The sequence below is a fragment of the Ixodes scapularis genome, unplaced genomic scaffold (genome assembly GCF_016920785.2).
Source record: "Ixodes scapularis isolate PalLabHiFi unplaced genomic scaffold, ASM1692078v2 PGA_scaffold0__279_contigs__length_252992795, whole genome shotgun sequence".
Classification (NCBI taxonomy): domain Eukaryota; kingdom Metazoa; phylum Arthropoda; class Arachnida; order Ixodida; family Ixodidae; genus Ixodes; species Ixodes scapularis.
In genome coordinates, this window is record NW_024609835.1 from 98,877,019 (window position 1) to 98,884,543 (window position 7,525).

The following is a 7,525-nucleotide window of genomic DNA, read 5'->3' on the forward strand; positions in this document are numbered from 1 at the left end:
GTCCTGCACCTCTTCCATGGCTGTGGCCCGGTAAGTCAGCGCGCAGGCCTGCTAGCTGGTGAGCAAGTTTATTGCCCTCTACCACGGAGTGGGCAGGTACCCATTCAAATTCTATGGGCTCCTTTGGGGGTCTATTGTTCTTGAGCACCTGAGGGCTTTTCAGGACACCGAGCCCGACTGGAAGCTCCGGAATGCTTGGTGTGAGTCGGTGATTACCCTGGTTCTGCCCGGCAATAGGCGACCCTGTCTTGTTCCGCAATGCTTCGATTACTCTTTTAGCTAGTGTATTTATGTACCAGTTTTATTTCACACACACTTGTTCTCACTGTTTATATTACTCACCAGCCCTGTCGGTGTAAGCCACCTGTCTGTTTATATGTTGATGTTTTGTATTTTTCATGTACTCCCCCCCCCCCCGCTCCTTATGTAATGCCCCTGTTGGGACCTTTGAAGTTACAATAATAATAATAATAATAATAATAATAATAAAAAAAAAAAAAAAAACTGCCAGCAACATTGGAAGAGTTTAGGAGCGGGGGTGGGGCCAACAAGTTTGAATTCCTGTGCCGACGCAACTTCACACATAACTTGAGCACAATATATCACATTTCCACTCGATCTGATCGGCATTAATTCCTAATCAGTTTTATTTTCATATGTTCAGGGACAATGCAAGCCAGTTTAAAATACTCTTCTTTTATAATATTACATTTCCGTACTTCTCAATGCAACATTTTCATGGCTGTTCCCCAGATCACGAGAGCCGCGCACAAGTAGCGATCCTCAGTTTGGGCATCTAGGACGTAGTACGTAGCTGTTGTGCGTCTCGTACACACTGCAAAATCTGCGTAAAACGATCCAAAACTTCTTTCAGCAAGCGCTGCGACCCAAGGGGGTATCGGAGGTCGAGCGTGTTAGCGCACCGCAACTCGTACGGCGAAAGGTCCCACTGCCAGGGATCCCCACCCCCACCCGATTCGATCTGTTGTGAGGCACAGACCCCAGGCTAGCAGTCGTACTGTAGTGGCTAAATTTTCTCACCTACAGCCTGAAACGGTGTCGCCAAAACCTAGACAGGCCGATCGCACGCTATTTAAAATAGTGAGCGTCTTATTTTCTTCCGCTGTGCCCAAAATGACGACAGGGCATGCGATTGAAAGACCAGCGGATAGGCGGGCTACCACTCTTGCCTTCGAATCGTTCGGGAGTCGGGCACCTGCATTTGCACCATGATTGAAGAAACAGAAAGAAGCGACGTCAAATCACATTGACACAGAATCACTCCAAGCTTCCTTGCTTGTGCCCTTCAGCTCTGTGCGCCGTCAGCCGTATCAACGGTAATCAAAATTAACAACGCCTGCCGCGCGCGTTCCGCTGCTCATACAAACAACAACAAACAATCAGGGTATTTTGCTGCAGAAAGTTGATTCCGCCAGTTTTAGCGAAATGCGGAGCTCAATCCCCGCTCAACCGACGTTATTCAAGGTATTGAATTTGGCGTAAGGATAGTGTGTTTGGGGTTCGCGAAAAAGACTACGGTATTGACTATGGCGTACGCCGAAACGACTACGGTATTGATTTTGGCGTACGCCATAACCACTACCGTAGTCGAAGCGGGGGGGTAGTGAGATCGGCGTCCTACACCGGCGCCGCACTTGCCGCACTGGCCGCGGGCCGCATTGGCCGCATGTCGGCGTATCGGCGTACTGGGCGCTGACTGGGCGTACTGCCGCACTGCCACCAACACCGCCCATCATCGCGAGGCGGCAGGTACGGCGGCACGAGGCGGTAAATTTTAGCAATTCAAGTTTCATTCGAAGAGTCGCTGCACATGGCCAATCACTGATCACTCTCGCGCACGCTTTTGACTGTGCCTTATGTGCTGCAAAAAGAAACGGGCTTCCGACCCAGTCTGTGGTAAGCCTCACTGTAGTGATGTTATCGGGTCTCTGACAACCATAGAGATACTGACAACAAAATAATATATGCGCCATATGCGCTTGACCTTTTTCAGAGTTCATTGAGGCGACCGTGGCGCACCCTCGTGGAGATAATTCAAAACGTTTGCGGGCTCAGTCCGTCCTCCCGTCACCACGTTCGCTTCCTAGACGCGATCGTTTTGGTGCGTTCGTTGTGGAGTTTTTCTCGCTGTTTTCGGGCTGTCGTTCTCTACAAATGGCTGATGACGATCCCGGAGGATCGAGTAAAGCAACCGTCTTTGACACTGCGGACTTTATCCGTCTGTACGCTTTTCAAGACGGATAGACTGCCGATGCTGCATCGGTACCGGTCGTCAACACAGCGTGCGTTGATCGGTACTTCGCAAAGGACTGCAGGCAACTCCGAAAACGATGGGCCTTCAAAGAAGAAGCCTAAGTCAAGGAGGTCATGGTGAATAACTTTGATGTCGACCACACCGTTCACCATGTAAGGAGCACGTGTGCACTGTCTATGAAGCCGGGACATTACAGGCAACTGATGTCGCTTTCCAAGAGCGCCGGTATCGTTCAAGCGTACTGCGACTGCGTTGCAGTGCGAGTTTATTTCTTCGGTAAAACCCGTGGCGATGTAATAATGTGTCTTAAGGATTACAAGATGTGTCAATATTTGTAAGGCGTGAGCCCCATAGTCGCTATCCTTTCGGCAGATTTGTATCAAGATCCGTGTGTGCCTGTCCTTTGATCATATTTTATGCGTGACGCGATAAGTTATCTAAAAAAACAAAACAAAAAACAAGATTTGTAGTCTTCGTCTTTTTTGTGGTACTTCAGCACGCTACTAAAAAGGGCCAAGCTACAAGCTATGTCATCGATCTACTTATCGAACTAGGTGACGTGTTGATATAAAATTCTGTAGTAGGACATTTTTTTATTCAATATTTTATTGAGTTTCAAGCGTAAATATATACTTTGCAGCTTGAGCGGAACATGCCAGCACATAGCTGGCCTGCTCTTTACACTATGCGACAGTGTAAAGATCTCTTTTCCGTGACAACGGCTTGGCGACCCGCCTCTTCGCTGCCCTGCTGTACCGTGCAAGCAAACTCGGTGCGGAGGCAGGTGTCGGCTTCTATGTAAACAAGGAGGGAGCGAAGTCTGGGTGATTCTGGTCTCGTGAAGATACCCCTGCGTCGTAAAAATCAGGAACAAAAACCCTTGCTATGAATGTCTAGCCTGCACGGAGTATGACGGGTATATCCTGAGTTCAAACAAATATGAATAAACTAACCTCTAATGAAGTGGACGCTGCAAACACGCGTGTTCGCAGATGGCTGCCAAGGCGTCCCGTCGGAGTTCTGGCGTCGCAGCGCTTGAATCCATTTTTCTCTCTTCTTGAGGTGCGCGGTAACTTTCGGGAATCTAAAAATGCTCACGTTCGGCGTGTTTTTCTTGCTGTTTGTACATCCAACAGCCGAGCAGCGGTAAGGCATCGCGACTGTGCCGGACAGACGCGCCTAGCAATGCGAGCGAAGCAGTGTTGCCAGATGGTCCCACCAAAAAACCGCCAAACGACTGGGAGGTATAGCCCAAATATAGCCAAAGCCGTAAAAAAAATATAACCCAAAATAGCCAAGACTAAAACAATAGATTTTAAGCCTTATATTGACAATTTCTCACGCTCATACAATACGTGTTACGATATCTGTTTCAATCCCCAGGTGCACCACCTTTTGTGTACATTATGTTACTTGTGAATTTTTCAAGAAAAGCTTCGGAAGGATGAATATCCGTACAAAACTGGCCCTTCCTTCGTAGGTTTTCAGAAGTACAAAACACACAAAGCAGCTTTATTGTGAAGCCCGGGAGATATGATCATACATTAAAAGAACAAAATACAGAAGCAGAACAGTCATAACACTGGGTGTTTCAAACCAGAACCCCAATATTTCAGGTCCTTACTAATATCCCCCATCTCTTTTTCTTTGTGAAGAATATTAGTGTCACCCATTCATGTTCACGATACTTCTGATTTTGTTGTCCTCTCTTGGGGTGAGAAACGACTGGAAGGTAGTCAACTGTTTAGCGGTAAAACTGCGGACGTCTCATTTTTACAAACCTGGGCACCTAAGGATTCTCACAATGGGCACCAAAGCAGCATTTGGAGAGTTCAGTCTACGTCCGGGCAGAGCCATATGCGTCCGGGTTGAAGGCGCGCTACCGGGCCTGTGGTAATAGTGCAATCCGTTTGGTTTGCTCCACTGCGCTGTAGGGAGACCGCTTGAACTCTGCTAGCATTGCTTCACTGCGTAATGCGAAAACCCTAAAGTTTGTAGAAGTTTGAAGCCTTTCTCCTTCCTCTCCCTCCTTTCGACTAGCCAAAAGAAACTTTTTTGTTTCCAGACTGATTTAAAGTTCGAAAATTAACTAACCGAACCTCAAAGTTCGGCGTCGATCCTGAGGTTCGACAAAAGTTCGCCGCATTCTTAAAAATAGCCCAAAATAGCCACATAGCCAACCTCGAAATTTTGACGCCAACTAGAAAAAAATGTAGCCCAATTTGGCTATAAATAGCCCAATCTGGCAACACTGGAGCGAAGCCAGGCAGCGTACGGGGAGAGCCCGCAAAGATGGCGCCTTTCCCTTTCCTACTCTCTCCTCAAGTTCGGGCATGCGCACAAAATTCTCCGAAAAAGGTCAGGTCAAGCTATGATTAGGCACAGAAAGACATCGCCCAGTGCCTGATTAGTACTGAGAAAGTTAGAAATTGATAAATGCTGTGGCAAATCTTGCCCCTTGCCATTCTTGTTTAGCTCTCGCTAGCAGAGACCATTTGAGGGGTGTCTAGTCACTAATTAGAGCCAACTTGTGTTATTCTGATTATTTTGGTTTACCAAACAAATCTTCACAAACCAAGGGAGACCAACTCCCATCTTGGCAAGAGAACAATATATGTGAAGTGATATATACAGCATGTACTAATGCTTCGAACTCGTTTTAAACGGTCAATTCGGTTTCTGAATGTATCGCGCTGTGATTTACTTCAGGGGTGTGTCTACCGTAAAATACCAGGAAAGCATCCACCCCACTTTCACTGAAAACTGGGTTAATTTAGATATGGGCGCCTGTTTGGTCAAATAGACGCTTAATGTATAATTTGTAGAATTCCGAAGTTTGAGGAATGTTAACACATAGCTTGCATGTGAAGTCATTCGCGGTCATGTCAGTATTTTATGCATTGTGAGCATTTGGTTCGCCTTGTGAGTTACACACCGCAGAAGTTGTAGTTCAAAGAAACCAATAGGTAAAATTAACCGTCAGTACCCAGCAATGACGACACTTGCAAGCCATGGCCCATGTATAGTGGGTGCTTCCGCGGCAAGTTTACAATAGGTGGTAAAACTTTAAGTGAATATACCAACAAATAAACTTACGTCGTTAAAAAAAATAAGAACTTGTTTCAGGCAATTTACGGTGGCACGGCATTCGCAGATGGTGCCATAACGGTGCTCGCCGACTTGTAGGTGCTACCGACAGACAGCACAACGTGAAGTATGAGAGCATGAAGGTAGAAAGAAGAGGAGGGCGACATACCGGCTCAAGCCAGCCAAACAAAAAATCCCATGCGAAGCCAGAAGTAGAGGTTGTGGTCGACGGGAACGCCCCCAAGCAAGCCCCCAACGCTGTCCTTTCCGTTCAGTAGCGTATTTTGGTTTTGTTTGTTTTTGGTCATCTTTGGGGGGCGTGTCCCTCCAAAACGGAAGTCTCCCCCAACTTCACCTCTGGGGGTGCCATGTCGCCTCCAGAAGCTTCCTACCTCCATCTCTCCATCCAAGAAATGAGGGGATCTGGGGGATTGACGTCATCAACACGTTTTTCTAAGTGGCCATTGCTCTTAATCCAGGTGTCCAGTTTCTTTTCAAATTCTTCTTGCTTACTTTGAATACTGGAAAGTTGTGTCATAACCCTGTTCATGCTAGCAGTTAGGCTCATAAGCATGGACTCCATATTTGTTATCTGTTCAGCCTTCATAGGGGGGCCTGGATTCAATTCGACATCACCCGCCAGTAATAACAACAATACTAAAAATACCAATTTTCTCCAAAACCTACGGTGCACATAAAAGCAATGATGCTTATAACGTGCTCCAGTTTGTGCACTGTGTTGGTCATATAGACCTCCCTTGCATGTCTTCCTTTACGAATCTGTCGTATGCATTTCAAAAAGCATCCACTCAGTACTAAGAAGGAATACCAGAGGCCATGCAGTTTTATTGACAAGGAGAGTTGCCAGAAGACTCAATGGCAGTGACTCCCGGCTCACATGACTGAGTGAGAGCCGAGAGGTTTCTCAATGATCGCACCTAATCTTCGCAACACTGTTTTTACTCATTTGGGCATTTACACTGGTTCTCTAATTATGTTGTGTGCTTAGATTTTGTGTTCAATGTTAGGGGCATCCAAGTTGTTCTACCTGAAAAGTGGCACGGTTCATCTCCAAGGTAATACGTTGTACTGCTAGCACCACAGAGAAGGAGCGAACAAAGACTTGACAGCTTAATCACCTATAACAACATATGTATGTTGCCTAAACAGAACTGAGACAAGTAAAATGTCTACTTTCCTCACAGTCAAGTATTAGGCAATCATGGCCTACAAAGCTATGACAAGAAGCCCTGGCCAAAACTGGCCACCCACCAGGTATAGTCCAAAAAACTTCTGTCATATGGCATTCTTGTCAAAATTTGTAGCTCTAAGTCTATGAGAGGCTATTCTAGCCTTTGTAACTTAGCAGGCCACCTGGACATCTGAATTTTTTTGCAACAAGCGAGTGTGCAAATTTACATTTATGAATATTTTTTTGTTGTAAGATGTGATGTTGTATGGAATATTCAGCAATTATCCATTGCTGGGTACACAATGAATGTTAGAAAAATAATGAATTGGGTGTTGGAAGTATCACACATAATGACCTTGTATGATTTGATTGAATAAAATGTACAGTTGGTTTTATTCACAGTTTTTCATGAGCTTAAAATCATGTACGAACACAAAAGCACATTTTAAGCATCGCAGCTATGCCAATCTACAAGACAGGTTTTCCTGAATGAATAATGCTCTCCTTGAAATGGATGTAATTGACATCAAAAATGCAGTTTGGATATACATGTATGTACAAATCCAAACATAGTAATATATACATCGAGGAGTAAAATAAATTAGACATTAATGTGGCCCTGATGATAGCCTGCTAGTAACCTTGAAAGCATATTTATAGCTCGTATCCATACTAAGTAAAGTATATACACAAAGTTACTTGTCCAACAGAACAAAAACACACATTCAGCAAGATGCTTTGAAAAAATAAATTATTACAGCAAATGTCACAAAAATATAGACATTCCCAGAGCATTTGCATCATGTAAGGTTATACTGAAATCTGAGAAAAAACAAGAAAACAAAGCAGTTGCATATGACACAAAAATTAATTGTTTGGGAGAACATGCATGGGCCCAATCCTTCCTTGAGTTTTAATAAAAAGAGTGCAGTGTCTAGCGTTACGTCCGACGAAACCCGAAATAAAAATTA

General features: G+C 45.0%; 1 long non-coding RNA gene across 2 annotated transcripts; it reads left to right on the plus strand.

The window, feature by feature from the left end:
• Positions 1 to 1,881: 1,881 nt before the first annotated feature.
• Positions 1,882 to 6,949, plus strand: LOC115313167. 2 transcript variants are annotated; one of them, XR_005716126.3, is made up of 2 exons: positions 1,882 to 1,917; positions 5,430 to 6,949. It is a non-coding gene; the product is annotated as an uncharacterized LOC115313167 (long non-coding RNA). The 2 variants fall into 2 exon arrangements; XR_003917304.4 differs by having other exon boundaries at positions 5,462 to 6,949.
• The last annotated feature ends 576 nt before the right edge of the window (positions 6,950 to 7,525 follow it).